General features: G+C 41.6%; 1 protein-coding gene across 1 annotated transcript in view; it reads left to right on the forward strand.

The window, feature by feature from the left end:
* LOC135206596 (importin-5-like) overlaps positions 1-18839 on the forward strand; it is a 126347-nt gene that overhangs the window by 68977 nt on the left and 38531 nt on the right. The window lies entirely within an intron of this gene.

Here is an 18839-nt window from a genome sequence, read left to right on the forward strand (position 1 = left end):
AGAAGCAATCCTTCAGGATTCGTGCACGTGCACGTACTTAGGCAATCTGGGATTTTCATCAGAAACTGCCGAAGGCACGCCAGATCGGTGGGGGTTCCTAGTAACCCTCCTTCGGCTTTCGACATGCTCTCTCACTGGTTCTGGGAGTCAAGCAGAGGTCCCGGGCCTAGAGGCGAAAACGAGGCCGATCTGACGCACCCTCCACTACACAAGGGGTATCACTGCACTCTGCACTTCACTTTTACTCTCTAAAGCAAGCACTTTCGATTCTAAGTTACGAATCGAAGGAGTATCAGAGAAAGGGCAATTTCTCTACAGACACTGCTTAGGGCCCGAAGGCAACACTGCAGGTTAGGAGTAACAATTACAGAAGTAGCACTTCACAGCAATGAAGGAGAGCGAGCACCTCGCGTAGACATATACATAGCCCGTAGGCCATACTACAGGGTTATGCAAAATAAAGTCTACAGGAAGGTTAGCAGGGTTCAACTACTGACTTTTGTTACTGATTAATTGCGTACATACTCGAATCGAATCATACGTCTTCCTTACGAATTAGCATTTTACTGATTAATTGCGACTACGAATCTACTCCTTCCTTACGGAATAGACAAAGTCTCACACTCTTACATGACAAATCTCAACAAAGAAGCAAGACCCATACCCCTCGTACATACCAAGTGCGAATCTACTGAAGCTTACGGTAGCCACACCCTATCTTTGCAGACAACCCCGTCTGAAAACTAGCCTAACTAGATTCAGATATTTTATGCAAAAATGAATCAAATTCAAATCAATTTAAGATAGCGTATGCCTAGCCACAAATCCAATGTGAATAAATCAAAAGACAATTAGGATACTTAGCGGCAATGAAGTTTCCAAAATCCTAAGACGGAGGTACTGAAAACAGGTGTTTCAGCACCGGCGACAGAAAAATTATGAATAGAAAATGGGAATGATTCCTGATACCCGCCTCCCAGCGGCGGGAATGGGTACTAACCACCTGACTCCCACTGCGTGTGTCGTAGGTGTTTAAATTTCTGTCGGATTCGAAAAATACAGCTATATATATATCTGACAGGTAAGTTTCATGAACAAAATAAAGGGTATAGGGATAGACTGCATCTCCTTTCTATCAATAGCATGACTCTCACTAACCCTCAAATATAGTAGAAAGTCTCCTGTATCTGTTACAGACGCCTGAGAGGACAAGATGTTATTTCTTCTATGCCGAGTGCAGAAGATAGACCGTTTGGTTTGGTAGACATAGCTGGATGACTGATGTTTACATTTAGCTATATCTTCTGCAGACGATCCTGAAAACCCTTTTTATCTGAGGAGCTTCCTGATAGTCTGTATCCTGTCAAGAGCCAAAGCGGACAATCCTTGTTGGAGGAGCCTTAAGTGAGGCTGTCCGAAAAGACTTGGCTTTTGTGGTAGTAGCTGTGGGAAGTCTGCCAGTAGCCCAAGGAGATCCGGGAACCAATTCTTCAGGGGGCAACAATGGGGCCACTAATATCACAGTCATACTCTGGCGAGAACGAAACTTTTTCTAAACTTCCCTTATCATGCTGAGTGGAGGGAAAGTGTACAGATCCTTGTTCATCCAATCTTGCAGCGTGGTGCCTGTGGCCCACGCTTAAGGATCTGGGACTCTCACACAGAATCGAGGAAGTCAATGGTTCCTGGAAGTTGCTATGAGGACCAGAGTTGGTTTTCCCAATAGCTTCCACAGGTCTGAGCAGACTAATGGGCCCAGAGTCAATTCTGTGGGGAGGACCTGTTTGTGATGGCTCAGTTCATTTAATAAGACATTCAGTTTGGCCTGGATGAACCTCCGAACTATCATGGTTCACTTCTGGTCTGCCTAGAGAAGACGAGGCCTTGGTGCTTCAGAGGGAGAATGTAGTGGTTGCCCCCTGCTTCTTGATGTAAGACTGGGCCGGCAGTTCCTTTTTTCCCACCGCATGGTGTTTTGCTTGTTATTATGGTAACACACCCATGGGGAATAATTTTTTCTTTTATTTTCACATTTGTGAGCCATTGGGTGATTTAGCGAAGGTTTGGTATATGGAATATTTGTCTCAACAAAGGAGCTCCACGCTAGTTTGTTTGAGCCTTGTCGTACCTGCCCTTTGGACTGCCTTGCTGAATTACATGAAGACTAAAAAATATGAAAATAAAAGAGAAAAGTATCCCCCATTGGTGTTCTGCAGCAGGATAATATTGAAAGATTTGTCGTTTGCAGCTGGCTTTTTGAGTCCTGTTCCATTAAGGGCAATGTCATCATTTACTGTGCAAGCTTTGATCACGGTATTCACCTCTGTATCAGCTTTCTTTGGAACTCTTCGCTGTTGCTAAAGTTGTTTAACAACAATATTGACATTGTGCCACTGACACTACGGGGATTGTTGATGGTATTCAGCAGAATTGCCTTAAAATGTAATCTGTGACAGACACAGGGAGACTTACCCTTGTTAAGCGCATATAATGTACGGTGTTTTAATGATGTGTAATGCTCAGGTGTATTAGATGCTTCGAGTTGCTGTTGGTAATCAGCAGAATCATCTTCATGTACATTCTACAGTACTGGATATACAAGGGAGTTTGCTAAAGATTTATATTACTATGAGTTAGGTTTAGGAATTTGGTTGTTAAAAATAGAATTGAGCTATTTTTATCTTTGCCTTCTACTGATGTATGTTTGTGTTGATTTTTGTCACAGCGAGTTTCTTGTTTTTCTTCCTCCCTGTGACTTTCCCTCCTCCTGTTGGTATACATGTTAATGTAGGAGAATGGGGAATGCTTGTGTTTTGTACCTGTAGTTGAACGCAGATTCTAGCCCCAAACCATCATTAACAGCCATCTTTAATTCATAAATAGATATTATTTTTCTGAAGTTTACTCTCTTCTTATTCCTCTTTGAGTGTACAGTGTCTTGCGGAGGGTCCTGACTCCTGCGATTTAATAGCCCTTTTGAAGTCGTGTTTGGTTATTTTGAAAATCTGCCTAATTGAACTTTTGTTTTCATATAAGATATTTTGGGTATTCAAACATCCTGGATCTGGTATATATCAATTCATTTTGGTTTCACACGAGATTTGTGTAAGAGGGGATACCTAATGGCTGGTCTGAGGACTTGAAGATAGGGGAGAGCAGTGATGATTCGTACAATGGGATGGTCCGGACAGTACATTTCCTGGAAAACGTTTGAATCGTAAGGTGTGGTGTAGTGAATATGATAAGGAAGTTGATGATCAGTTTGGGTGTAAATTTGTACTGTATAACGAAGATGTTGTAGCTGTTACCCACCTGTAATCTCAAAGGACATAGGGCTGAGGGTGTCATCAAATGGTTATGATCTGTGAGGGATGGTTCGGACAGTCTAAGGTAAAGATGATTCGGACGTGTCTGAATCATCCCTCCTAGCGAATGCTTTACTAATTATGAATTCCAACTAAGAAACAATATTTATGTTATATTTTGTGTATCCATTCATTAGCCCCCTCATTACCTTATAAAGCACTTCATAAACCCATCACAGGACCCATCACTACAAAAAAAATAACCTATCCTTTGCTTCAGATTGATTCTAGTTCCTTAAAGCCTATCATGGGACCAGAGTATAAGAAAACCAATAGGGCAAGGGATGCTGCTGCTGCTGTAGAAATACACTTCAGGAGTTTCGAGAAAAGGGTGGTTCAGGTAGAACATGATTATGTGAAAAAAGATAGAAACAGGGTTGACCAGGAGGGTTTTCTCCACCTACAAGCACAACAACCTGCACCATCATCACAACAGCAGTTTTCTCCTGAGAATATTCGACCATTTCCAAAAGCAGGAGAGAGGAAGGAGACAGCTAAAAGCAGAAAGCCGGGAAAATGCATGATTGCAATGGACACTCCAGAAAAGCTTGAATGTAAACAGAAAGAACAGAAGTAAAAGCCAAACCCCCCACCCAAGAAGGAAATAAAATTTGGAAATTATACCTTAAGAACATAAAAAAGCAAGAAAAGATACTAAAAAGTTAAACACAGAGGACCAAACCAGTGATAAAGACCTTCATCATGGTATTGAAGACCTCTTGACAATTGAGCTTAACAATAATTGTTCTGACATCTTGGAAGAGGAGATCAGAGACACAGAAGGTGGTTTCATTGATAAATTCCCCAAGTAATGAGACTTTGTTCTTGTTGGAATAAAGCTAGTAAAATGTAGCTAAGCCTATTATGTAGGTAAATTAAATTAACCAGCAATTTAGACGCATATGATGAATTTCAGATTTCTTATTTAAGAAAATCACAGAAATTTGCTACTAATAGTTTTACATTTCCATAAATTGAGGATAAAACAACTGCTGGTAAAGAGGCAGTAATTGGAATGCATCCAATTTCAGTCCAGCATAGTATTAATATAAAACGGGCATTTCAAAGTTTGTTAGGCCAACATTAAATAAAATTTAGGCACAACAAATGTCATGTATTTGAGTTACATTTTGTTTGGTGTTTACTCATGGAGAGAATAAATACAAGCATATTTCAGATATTTAATCATTGGCAGGCAAGGATATTTCATTTCATTTTTGTTTTGAAGGATATAACATTCTTTAAGCCAACTTTAATATTTATTCTCAGTAAACATCATGGATTTGAGCTACATTTTCTCTCTGCCAATCAATAAGGGAGAGAATAATCTGTAAAGTTGATTTTGAGTATTTCAGTTAAACATTTCGCATGGTATTTGTTTCATTTACCATCTGACTTGAAGGTAAATATCAATTGTAATAACTGTCTGAATCATCCCATGCTCTTGTCCGGACACTTTGGAAATTTGTATTTGAAGGCAAGTAACTTCAAGTATAGTAAAGTATACAACTTATCAAATTCACTCGTAAATGTACGATGATGAGGCTACACAATAATGACATGTCAACAACATCTCTGCTCCTTAACCTCTTACTTCTAGATATTAAAAAAAAGTGTCCGAACCATCACCGCCCTCCCCTAATCATTCACAGAAAGTTTGAAAAGCATGTGAATTCTGGTAATTAATAGTGAGGAGGCCATCATACCATAACATTTGGCATGGGTGTGTTACCATAACAAGAGAAACACCCAGCGGTGGAAAAAAAGGATAAGACCATACCTTCATTTAGTGGCAAAAAGTAATCAAAACTTTACCCTCAAAGGCAGTCCTAACCCCAGACAGGATCATTGGGAGGGGAAACATGTTGGCACCAGAGACCACATGGTGATGCAGGCTCAGGCACCCAGCTATGTTCAGTGTCCCACTGGGTCTTCTGAAGGAAAGTAATCTGCAGCTGGTCCTCCTCCCAGTCTCAGTGTTATTTGCCCTGTTAGTCCATGAGCCGCATGAAATGCTATGCAAGTCTAACTAACTGAGGAGTGGGTCATTTACTGTGGGAACACATCTGCCTCTCTCAACAGAAAGAAATTCCTGCAAGCAGTTGCAAAAGCATTCATAAAACCCTGGGGACAACAAACGCCAAGCATTCCCACCCTACCAATCTCCCCAAGGAATATTATCAATACTGTCTGCAAAATAATTCAGGATCGCAGTGAAAAGGTGGAAATTGTAGAAAGCTGCTTTACGCCATCCTACTGTCATAATTTCATTACAAAGTGTCCCTACATATAATTTAGGTCTGAAAGAAAGTTGACAGTCATAAAAAAAATTGCATAGCTGATATATTAATTTTTTTTTGTAACAAAAATTACCCTTTTTCACAGAGGTGACCCTCCAGAGCTAGAAGTGTGTGGCACCTACAGAACATGGCCACGGGACAAGAAAAGAATCTTATAAAATAATTTTTCTTAATTCTTATTAGTGGAATAATAAATTTTTTCTTAAGTTGTATTAAAAAATAATTTTTTTTTAAATTTCTTTGGTCAATTTTACTATTTTTCCTTTTCTGCACAATTACTTAAATTAGTGCTTAAAATGAAAGAGCAGCTGCTCTTTCAGTTCATGCCCATAAAAATCATTAAAAACGATTACAATCATTTCTTTTGATTTTTCAAAAAAGGAGTCTGTCAGACATATTGAATGCTTTGCAAGGTGCTAAAAAACGAATGCCTTAAAGGGTTAAGTACGTATAAGAAAGATGTTACTGGGCTTTAAATGACTTACGCTAACTTTTCATAATGTATAAAAAAAAAACTGTTATTGCTTCAAGTCAATATATGTATAAATTATAGTATATATACCCCCAATTTATCTTGCTGATACAAAGTAAAATGTTTCTGGTATAATTTTCTTGGAAATACTGAACACTTGTTTAGGCCATATTCTAGAGAAAAAAAAAAAAATAAATAAATAATAAAATGAATTATAGTTGAATATGATTTGTGTGTGATTCATTCTGTAAAATATAACAAATTCTCAACTGACATTCATAAATAGAAGCTGGGAAAGGAAATCCATTGCTGCATGCTGGATAAAAACCCATAAAATAAAATTTTGGTAAACGTTAAGATATCTACTTATGCAGTTTTTTTTGCTAAACAATACAGAAAATGTATCATAATGCAGTGCAGGCAAGATATTATGTGAAATCTATAGTCCTTACTTTATTTTTCCTTTCATCCCAAGGGGCTGTTCTAAACATGGCATCTCGCAGAGCTTCCGCCATCTTTAGCACCATCCCTTCAGGGTTGATTCCAAACACAAAACAAACAAAAGATGGCAAATTTCTTGATATCTCATTAAAATTCTCCAATATCTCACCTGTACTGCATTAGCTATATACTCCCTTCCCTATATTGAGCCAAAAATCATATAAATGAGATCTTTGTGCAGGAGTCTCCGTTACATTTAATATTATTTTGATTTATTACAGTTTTCACCTGCTTGGCAACCAAACTATAACACCCCCCAAGATGTGTAGTATGCAATGAGAGGAATTCAAAACACGCCCAACTTTTCATTCAACAATTAATAGTTTCTGTCATATGATGGATCCCGAGGACCATGGTGGTTTGTCAACAAACCCAGCTGATGTGGATCATGGATGCCAATAACTTCCACACATCAAATACTTATCATATATACTCATTTTGGTCATACAAATAAGAGCCCTTGGCATGTTTAGTTCACTATGAATAGGTAATAAAATATCAGCTAATAGCAAAATTAGGAAAAAGATTTGTGTTTTGTTAATTTTTTTTTTTTTTTTTTTTGGAAATGTTGTTGTCAAAGTTGAAATTAAGCATTTCCAAAAACAATAATGGTGTGAAACATGCAAAGGGCATCAAAATAAGCAAGAAAAATATTGTGTAAAGTATAAATTTACCAGAATTTCTTCTCACACTTCCCTCTCTGCCATACCTTATTCCCTAGGGTAATTCTAGGCAATAACTCCTCAAGGACCATCCCCGTGAATACAACAGCCACTAGCAATTGGGGCGTTAAATATAGTTCGGTGTGTTCAGTACTAGTCCCTGGGGGTTATTTAGTCTACCCCCAAAAACAATGGTAAATTCCTAATAAGCAACCCAAATACTATAGGAAACTGTTAATTTCCAAAGAAATACCGAACGTGGATTTATTACCTAGATCTACCTTCCCTATTTTGTATTCTTGTATATAGGACTACGTGTACCTGGCAAGTGACATTTCCAACATTCCATTGCTTAGTATATTAGTTTACGCCTATGCTTTAATGTTGGACTAAGCAATATCAGAAGGGTGTAAATGATGCAATATTGCGGACATCCAAAAAATTTATAGTTTGCTTTTTTGTTTATCCTAAAGGCCTGGTGGTAAACATACCTGATATGTTTAGCCTACAGCTCTTCTGTAGAGTAACCAATTTTCTTCATGGGATAGGGTACGCGTAAAAAAAATAAACAAAAGCCACCATTAGTGGAAGTATGGCATATGCTACCTTATGGGGCCTCGTTTTACACATTTTCCAATTGTCCGGCCACCTAAGCAGCATCAATATCTTCAAGCCACCTATAAATTAATTTTTTTACATTGATACACCAGTCTGACACTAGTAAGCTTGCACATAGTAGAACACAAAAGTAGTTATGTCACAAAACCCTAACTCATCTAGGTAATATCTCCACATGGACTACAAGGAACAGTCCTGCGAATACAACAGCCACTAAGGATTGCGGAGTCAAATGTATTTCCCAATGTTTATCACTGGCCCTTGGGGGTTAATCTCAGTCGATCCCCTAAAACTAATAGTAAAGTCTTAATAAGCAACCCAAATGCTATAGGGAACTGTAATTTCCAAAGAAATAGCCGATGCGGAGTTAGTATTAGCTAGAGCAACCCTCATCTACCCCTATGGTGTAATATAGCATAGGCATACCTACGCCATGTGGTACTGAGTAATGAACTTCCTCTAGCCTCAAGTTGGTTCATTAAAACTCATTGATGACAATAGACGATAGTAGCCGTGAAAATCTGCTAATGAACCAAATCAAAGTCTACGACTCCGTTATCATATCTCCAGAATCAACCCGTCCATGGCCCTAATGCCCCAACACAAGCTTTGTTGCTCACATACCCCTAGATTACCTATGTGGACTGAAAAACGGTAACCAAGAGAGCAGCCTACTGTCTACAAGGTCTAAAAAATGCGAAATGGGCACCACTAAAACGAATAATTGCACGGCCGAAGGACATAAGAAATGAAGGCGACACCTCTATTCATCGGTCATTCTGATCCAGAAACACATTCTCATGCACCACGTTGGTTCAGTTCCGAGGAACCAAGTTTTATACATCGAAAAACACGACCATTTTCCCCAGAAAATACAATCTAACAATCGCATATACATTCACGTTCATGCTTACCTCAGCCTCTTGTCGAATTTTGTTATCTACACTCAGTAATGCCGACAAAATGTGCTGGAATTGTTCTCGATCACCCGCCATTTTCACCGGGACCACTACGACAGCCATATGATTTTGTTCCAACACTGACACCTCGACGACGCAACTCCCTCACATGACGAAATGCCACCCGCTGAAATTCACTCGGTTGCGCGACGTTCCAAAGTCATTTATAAACACAAATATGGTGCAAACATCAGTTGTCATACTTTTGATATATGTGAAAGACTCATGAATAATGAATGACGTCTTAAAGGTCTTTTCAAAAGACTGTTCCGATGAATCTTAAACTCCGTTTCCCGCGATTTCGTTTCAAAGGGAAGAGTCCGAGACTGGGAATTTTCCATCCCATAGGAACACGACGGCCTCGAGACGATCGTCCCTTGAGATTCGGATTGTTTTGATTTGTCACTTAGTTCGCGCGTAATTCTACTGGCGACTGACCCTTATTGTGAAAACATCGGCAAATACTTGATAGATATGGACTCTAATGCAGGAAATGGTACGTGCTATCATTAAAAAGTGACCTGTCATGATCACATTTATCATAGATGACAAGATTATTGAGTTTGCATCGTAGATTTAGTTGGAAGGGTGTTTTTGCTTTTGGTCGAGTAGGGTAGGACTGTTCTTCACTCGGCCTCAGCTCGAGTTTTTGTGTCCTTTTCTCTGGTATATTTCCAGGTTCGGTGACTGTCTAGGTCTGCCTAATTCGTAGGTCGAAAGTGCCAACAATAAAGATATCAATCCCGGCTAGAAGTAGGCTGTGCTTTCCCCTTACCTCCTTTTAACTGGTTAGCCTGGGCAATCCAAAGTCTTGACCCCGTAGGGGGCCCAGTGCCGTCAGGTCACCTCTTGGTGCAATGTAGGCATTCCTTAAGGTTCTTTGTAGCGTCCCTTCGGCCCCTAGCTGCAACTACTTTCATTCCTTTGACTGTACCTCCATTCATATTCTCTCTCTACCGTCTTACTGTCCACCCTCTCCTAACAATTGATTCATTATGCAACTGCGAGGATTTTCTCTTGTTACACCTTTAAAATTTTTACTGTCATTTTCCGTTTTAGCACTGAATGGCCTTACTTGCCCCAGTGCTTGGCATGGTGTAGATCTTAGCTATATACTAACTTCCACAGCGAGCTAAAATCAAAAGTCTTGAGGTCTAAGGCTAGGCTTATACCTACTTAATGGAGCATTTAGCTATTCCTATACAGGTAGTAGCCTAATGTACCTAAATATTTCCTCATCGGTTTTTAGAATAAATGGTTTGGTTCCCTGGTCAACCGATTGTATAACTTGCTACCCTCCTCTAGCCTAGAATTCCACCGAGGCTCATAGTCTAGGCCATGCCTGCGCTAGTCTGGCCATTGCCCTGCTTACGTGGCCTACTGGCCCTCTTAACTAGTTTCACTCCACCAATGGCTTTCTGTGAAACCTGTAAATGCAGTTGAAATTGTTCTGGTTAAGGTAGGCTGGGGTCAAAACTCGGACCGTGCCATACCTAGTGGCCAACTCCCCTAGAATGCAGCCACTCTTAAAAAAAACACTTGAATTATGCCATTGTTTCGCAATGTAGTAGAAAACACTTTGCCTAGGACTTTGAGCAGCGAATTCAAGTGCTTTTTCTGGGAGGTGGCCACTATGTCGCGCCCTGGTCATTTATCCCATATTCTTGACTCTAGTCCCCACCATCTCTAAAACTATTGCATGGCCACAGCTGAGAAGGCAGTTTATTTTGTAAGCATCCTTAATCTTCGTATAGGGTGAAATGACAACTTGCCAGCCGCTACTATAGGGCGGCTACCTTCCCTAAAAAGTAGTACTTGAATACGCCCGGTAACATTAGTTTCTTGAGGTATAAGTATTTTCTCCCAAGTCATGAATTAAGGCCATCATTTTCAATTTTTGGGAAGGTGGTTGCGCTATGGTAGAGGTGGCTGCCAGGTGGCCATTTGGTATTTTACCCTATCACTGCTGTAGCAGTAACTAATTATAAATACTCTTAGACTAATTTCTTTGCAAAAAATTCTTTGCAGTTGTTTTTCAGATATCCTAAATTACCCAGGCCTGTTGCTAGAAAACGTTTCTTTTTACTCTAAGGCTACAACCATTAACATGACCACCGTGTTTATTATCAGCCTCTGTGAATGAGTATTAAAACAAAGTAAAATATTCTAAATTTACAGTTCACTTTGATTTTTGTTATTTGGCTAAGTATTTTAAGGAGACTTAGAAGTACAGCATGACAATGCCACATTGAGTTGTATTAAAGTAAATAATTTTGCATATGAAATCTTATAGTAAATTAAACTCTTAACAGCACAATGGTTACTGAGGCTCAACCAATCAGTCTTCATTTAATTTAAACTTTTACAACCTTTCCATTATTAGGCTATCTGCAAAATCCTATTTTTGTATTTGTAATTTACCAAGTAACCACATAGCTAAAAGTTTAAAAAGTACCAGCACCTAAAAATTCTGAAATTCGAGGTAGCGATTCTTTTGTTTTAAAAGTGTAGGTAAATGGTTCCGCCCACTTTCAGGAAAGAGAGGAACAACTGAGCAGAGATAACCAATTTGTTTATTCCGGCTCTTGGCAACGGTTGTGACCGGCAGCGAGGTTTTGAAATTCTCTTTGTTGATTTTGTGGGATTTTATTGCAAATTGGTGAAGTATTTTGTTTTTGGTAGCTTTTTGGCAATTATGTATACTGGGTTTTCTCTGAAAATAGTGACTATTCTAGATAACATATTACTTTTCGACTTGTTAGTTTAAAGATGCCTGACTCAAGTTGGACGAGTATTCATTATGACAGCACAGGCTGCAATACTAGACTTACTTCAGTGAAGTATGATTTGGACTTACTTCAGTGAAGTATGATTTGCACACTAAATGTACATCTTGCAGAAGCCAAGTGTGTTCAGTTAGTATGACTTGTGATGAGTGTAAGGATTGGAAAATCCTAAACTCTCATTTGAATGAATTAGAGAAAGGTGACTCTAGGGAAAGAGTTTAGCTAGTCATGAATTGGTTAATTCTCTTATTGAATTACCTGTTGTTTCTCTTTCTGCTTTGTCCCCCATTAATAGTCCTGCCTCTCTTCCATCTAACCCTGGACCCAGCTCCCACATTCCTGATCCCAGTGCCATTGCCATTCTTGAGAAAAAATTTGACATTTTAGTGAGCACAGTAGCTGAAATTGGGGCTTCTGTAAAAGCTTTTATAGGAAATAAAGATGTTGCGAGTGATCGTGAAGTGACAGTGGTAGCTGGGTTTTCGGCCTGCCGATTCTCCTGGAGCCAAAGGTCCCTAGCATATTCCCCTGCACCAGGGAGAAGCTATACCAGAAGACGAAGGGAGGTTGGTGGACTCTGCCACGGGTAGTCGGCCCCTCAGTCGCAACTGCCGCATATGGCTAGATGTAAACACATAGTGGAAAGGCATATTTTGTACATGCAACTTCCCCGGCAGATATATACTTAGCTTATGTCTCTGACGTCCGACAGAAATTCGAATTTCGCGGCACACGCTGCAGGTAGGTCAGGTGATCTACCCCCCTGCCGGCTGGGTGGCAGGCGGAATAGGAACCATTCCAGTTCTAGAACCAGATTTTCTCTGTCGCGGTAGTGTCAACATATGTTGTTGCTACCTCCTGACTTGATTTTCGTTTTTCATCGCCATCGATCTTCTGGGCTGTCTTTTGCAGGGAAGTACTGGGTCTTTGGTTCGGCATACGCTTTTATTAACTTTTTAATGAATTTGGCTTTGAAAATTTCGAAGAATATATGACGTGTAACTACCGAAATTTTCGGTAGACACTCACATAGTTTGCAAGAAAGGGAAATATAATATAATTTATTCATTAATACGTGTAATAAGTGTTAGAATTGATTGAGGAAATATACTGACTTCCTACTTTAGGGAGTCTAGTAAAAGCATGTAACTAGATAACGTTTCTTTTGAAGTTTTTTGGAAACTCGTACTAACGAGCAATTAGAGTATTAACAGTACTAGTAGTGTTGCATCCATCATCACCTTCTTACTTCGCAGAAACTTCAAATTCATAATTGCAATTTGAAGACAAGGATTTTGGCTCAAAATGCGAGCTATTGAAAGGTAAGAAGTGATACTTAGTGTTCCCACTTGCAGTGGAGGGTGCGTCTGATCGGCTCGTCTCGCTCCCAGGCCTAGACCTCTTTCAAGCTCCCAAGCCCAGGGGAGAAGGAATGTCGAAAGCCGTAAGGAGGTTTCAGAGAATCCCCACCGGTCGGCGTCCCCTCGGCAGGTTTCTGTAGAGCGTCCCAGACTGCCAAGGATAGCCATTGAAAAGGCATCCTTAAAAAGTGCGGTCTCTTCATCTTACATCCGAAAAGACGAAGAATGTATATTGTTTTGATGATCTAGCGCGTTTCTCTGAAAACTAAGAGAACACTGAGCACGGGCAAGAGGAGAGACCAGCCAGGAACTTAGGAAGCCAGTTCCAGCAAGCTAGCGTGAGCCACGTTCCAACAGCCAGCAGCGAGCCGCGTTCCAGAAAACAGACTAGCGCGAGCCGCGTTCCTACAACCAAACGCGAGCCGCGTTCTAGCAACTGAGCGTAGAGCCGCGTTCTAGAAAATTTTTCTTGGCGCAAGGCGCCTTCAAAGAGACGAAGCGCCAGCCCTGGAGCAAATTGCGCCAGAAAATCAGACGGCTAGAGCGGGAAGCCTTATAGTACAGTGGCAATCAGAACGATCCTTCCATTGAACGTTTCCGGGCAAGAGGCTCTTTCTAAAAGGGGTCTAGTAGGCGCGTCGGAACTATCAGGGCGCACGGGACCTTCCAACGAAGCGAACGTTCCAGGAGCGAGTCTCCTTTCTAGCGTGCGGAACTATCCAGGCGCAAGGAGCCAGCGCCAGAATATTCCAAATCTTATGAGAGAGATGGTCAGTCGCGAGGCTCCTCTTTGAGTTTTTAACTTGAGCCAACTTTCCCCTGGCAAAGGTTGCAAGATGTCGCACAGGCGGGCCGTCGCGTTTGTCAGAAGGATTCTGATACTAAGAGAAGCCATTTTTTTCTTTATTCAGAAGACTCCTGTGTTTGACAGTTCCTCTCAATGCGGACTCTCTCCTTCATTCTCTGACTCTTCCCTCGTTATGAAGAGGCAAGAGCTTTGGGAGTTTTTCTTATAAGAATCTCATCGACGTTTGGGTATGATGGCGGATAGGAAATATCTTCTTCCTTCCGTAAACCCTACAGATGAACAGGAATTCTGTCTCTTCCGCGATTATGAGGAAATCACGAAGATTTAAAGAGTTCCTGGATTAACTTCCTTCCTTAAGGAGATATATATACTCTTTCTATCATTCTATTAACGAAAAGAACGAAGACAGTAAAAATTTTTCCTTTCTCTATCTGCTCGGCAAGAAAAAAGGTAGTAGAGTATCTGCTGTATGAGAATACGATACGGCAAATCACACATACCGTAGTTACTTCTTTGCAGAGCAACTCAATTACCAGTATCCTTCCAGGAATTTCCTAGAAGGACTACGCTTAAAGGGATTGTTAAGACAACACCTACTTAGCTTCTAGATTTATCGAAGTCTTGTTTCGCTTAAATATGCATGAATAAGAACTTCCTGAAGTTCGATTATAATTTTATAAGATTCCTTTATTTAATGGAGTAGCTGGCAACTCTGGAAGAGTAAGGCCAGATGGCTAACGGAGACTGCTATCGCGCCTTAGAGACCAACGCAGTAACATGTAGGTGTCGGTCATGAGTGGTTGGTTACATGTCTCTCTCCTGCGGGATGGAATAACTAACCGTGTCTCTCCCCTACAATCGCGGTTTTAGCCTCGGATTGAGGGGATAGTTAAGCAAACATAAATAGAATATTGTCTGCCTTTTGCTAAGAAGCTTTCAATAAGAAAGATATTACAACATTTCAATGCTGTTTACTGTAGGTAACATTAATTATTAAAGGATTCTAACGAAGCGGGACTCTATATTATATGATGCTCTCATGCTTGCGAAAGCATGGCTTATTAGAGTACATGCTTAGTGAGAAGATGAATGTAGTAGAAGAGAATTCACTTTAAGACTACGGTATGGTCAAGTCTTATGCATACCGAGGTTAACTACAGAATTCCTAGTATCCTTACAAAGGTTTCCTAGATTAATGCTGTTTACCACAATGTGACAGTATTATAAAGGATTCTAATACGGCAGAGCACGTATAATTATAATTCTCTCATCCTTTCGAGAAACGCACACAACCTTTTTAGAATCGGATATTGCTCAAGAGAAGATGGGTGAGTCGGATGGGAAACATTCTCTTAGTGGCAGACGTTGTTTCCCTGAATGGACTATACTACGTATATAAAAGTTTTTTCCTACTAAGAACGGAATTAACACGTGAAGGATGTCGGGTACCATAAGGGCACAGATGTTCTGTCACATAACCTTAAAACAACTAGAAGGAAGCGCCAGCCTGGCGCAAAGCGTCAGAAGCGCCAGCCTGGCGCAATGCGCCAGAAGCACCATCCAAGATATTTTCTCTCGTTTTAGCGAGTTATTAACCTAAGAGTCCAGTAGTGGTTGGTTTGGTGTTTGCTTCTCACCTCGGTGGTCGCGGGTTCGATTCTCGGCCATTCCATTGAGGAGTGAGATGTGGATTTCTGGTGATAGTAGTTCACTCTCGACGTGGTTCGGAAGTCACGTGAAAACACCATACAAACAAACAAACAAACCAGTAGCCTCTCGGAGGCTCGGTAACGGCAAGATTCGTTCCTGATTTCGTTACCCATTTAATCGAAAGGGGTCGCTTACAGGAATGATGAAATGATTTATTTTAATCACTTAGGCCAATTCCACGACTCTCTCATATCGCAAAGAGCATCGAGAATCTCTTTTTTTGCCCCTGTTCGCGTTAACAAAAGAGAACCTATTTGGGAACAGACACGGAACGTAACGATCCTTAAAGGTTCGATGCAAGATTTTGTATGTCCATGAGAACCTTCTCGATCGAAGATAATAACTGTTAACGTATGTCTAACATTTATTGAAAAGAGTTTTGAGAACCTGCGGAAAGTCTTCTTCATAGATCTCTTTGTAAGGTAGAAGACGAACAGGCTTCCTATAGACTGCTTCCTTTCCTCGAACCAAGAGAGGTAGCAATATACGACATCTTTAAATTTAAAGAAGGGGAATAACTTTAGCCCCTTTTTTTCCCCTAGTTATAAATTCTTAACAGATATTAAGATAAATGGGCGTCAAAGGAAGAGAGGATGAATGCCTCATTTTGGCCTTAGAGAGGTTGGATTCACAGAAGTCACGTTCTTCTCACAGCATGTTTCGTAAGGCTTTTCCAAGAGTATCTGGATATTCTATCAGAATCTATTATAAATAGACCTATAAAACCTCTCCACTCTGAGTCTATCCGCGTGCAGACTGACCAGAAGTGGACATGAATGAGAGGTTTTTTCAAGGTAAATGACAATAGTCATGGCTAAGACATAGAATTGCTGCAAATCGTGCTAGATGGAATGAGGAAACTGTCCTCTTCCGATACCTCTGTGAACCACATAGCGAGGTTCTTTCTTCACTTTCAGAGGGAAGAATCACTTAGGTATATATCTGCTATCAAAGAACGCAGTAAAAGGCTATACTCTGTCTCTACAAGGGGAATTAGAGATAACAGAGATTAGATCTTCAGGATCTTATACGATACCGCAATACGACAAAGAGTAGGATATCATGTACTTCGAATGGGATCTTTTTTTGTGGCCACAGATTCCGTGTTCCAACAAAATGGAACTGCTCCTCATCAACTCTTTGAGAAGTTTATGAAGGAATTCTTTGTTTCTCTTAGCCCTAAACGACCAAGAAGACAAGTGAATTTTTTGTGCATTGGAATCTCGCATCAGATTCAATGGAGACTCGGCAATGGGTTTCTTGCCAGCATAGTATGTCTGGCAAAAGAACTACAAAACCCTCTATTCCTGACGCAACGCTTTCAGATAGAAGTTTCGTTGCCCAGGCAGGGTACTTACTTTTCATCTACAGAAGAAGAGATGGTTTAAACGTTTGCCTACAGAGTCTTCGGGGTGTCGATGAGGGCTCAAAATGCTTCCCAGAAGGTATTCAGAAGGATACAATAGAGCTATAAATCAGGGTTCCGCCCAATTTCAGCTCGGAGTCTCCTTCGACTTCCAGACTCCTTCGACTTCCAGACTCCTTCCTTCCTTCGGCGAAGGATAGGGAAGATTCTGCAACGAGGAACCTCATCAACATGTAAGAAGAGATCTCGTTAGCAAAAGAAGTGTTCACGAAGGATCCTCCTCGGAGGAAGACTCTTCTCTCTCGTATTGTTAGATATCCTGTCGTCTACTGGGTGTAGCTGACTAAAATCACCTCCCTTGCCAGTGGGGCCAAAAGCTCAAAGGGGAAGAATTTCTTCCACCCTTCTCCAGTCTCCTGATAAACTATGTGGTTGTTCAGGACTCTCGGACAATGTAGCGCCAGCCAAGCGCCAAATGCCAATACAGGCGAAAAAAAAAAAACGCCAGAGGCGGACAGTTCCAAGGAACTCTGTCATGGTCGGATACTGAGAGGAGCGGGCCTCCAACCTGGCGCAAATGCGCCAGAGGCGAACAAATCGGACAGATATAAGAGTGTCCGATGTGGGACATCGCCAGACAGCCTAGAGACTCTTCCAAGCTCGAAGCTCCAGCAAGTGTGGGGAGGAGCCAAGCCAGGCGCGAGGCGCCAGCCAGGCTCTAGGAGCCAGCCAGGCTCTAGGAGCCAGCCAGGCTCTAGGAGCCAACCAGGCTCTAGGAGCCAGCCAGGCTCTAGGAGCCAGCCAGGATCTAGGAGCCAGCCAGGATCTAGGAGCCAGCCAGGATCTAGGAGCCAGCCAGGCTCTAGAAGCCAGCCAGGCGCCATCCAGGTGCCAGGCTCCTTCAAGGATCCATCCAGGCGCAAGGCTCCTTCCAGTAAAGAGAAACCTAAAGCTCTGTCATGTAAGAGGGCTAGTCCCCATTGATATGATACAGGTAAGGCTCTGCCCATGTAAGTGGGTCAGCCCCCATTGGCACGATCCGAGAAGGCTCTGTCGTGTAAGCGGGCTAGCCCCCATTGACATGATCCAGAAGGGTTTGTCAGTCATAGGTCCCTACCTCGCTGAACTCTTGAGGCATGCAGACTCATAGACAGTAATCATGAAGTCTTCTGCAGGCTCCAGGTGCCTTCCAGGCGCAAGGCACCAGCCAGACGCAAGGCTCCAGCCAGGCGCGAGGCGCTAGCCAGGAAGGAGGAGCCAATCAGGCACCAGCCAGGCGAGAGGCGCCAGCCAGGCGCAAGGCGCCATCCAGGCGCGAGCTCCAGCCAGGCGCGAGGCTCCAGCCAGCTCTAGGCGCCATTCAGGCGCAAGGCTCCAGCCAGGCGCGAGGCGCTAGACAGGCACAGGCGAAGCGCTAGCCAGTCTCCAGGCTTCACCCAGAAGAGATCTATATCAAAGAATGCCCTGGCCTTCTTTGAGACATTGTGATCTCCTAAGCACTTGATAACTGCATTGATGATTCCTTCAAACAGCTGAGAATTAAAAGCGCATGAAGTGCGAGCTTTTCCGAATTCTTGTTCTTTTCCCTAACAATATGTCATAAGGACATATTAGCTGTCACATACGGGAGATGCAACTCTGTGTTGACTTCCCATTATCCGAAGGATGTCAAGATAACCTTCGAGGATCCTTCTCTCTTGGTTGATACGTGTCTGCGGATACATTGCTGGGATAGGGAGCAGATACTGATCCTTAACTAGTGAGTTAAATTTTATTTAACGTCGGTTTTTTCTTTTGGGTTGTTTGAAAGAGTGTTTGTAGTAACTCTTTTCAACTTAAGCACTAACCCTCGTGTTAGGATCAGGTGATCGGGATCGGTGTTGTGCTCCTTAATTATGCCACTAGGCATAGGCATATTGTCATGTAAGAGG

The sequence above is a fragment of the Macrobrachium nipponense genome, chromosome 31, assembly GCF_015104395.2.
Source record: "Macrobrachium nipponense isolate FS-2020 chromosome 31, ASM1510439v2, whole genome shotgun sequence".
Taxonomy (NCBI): domain Eukaryota; kingdom Metazoa; phylum Arthropoda; class Malacostraca; order Decapoda; family Palaemonidae; genus Macrobrachium; species Macrobrachium nipponense.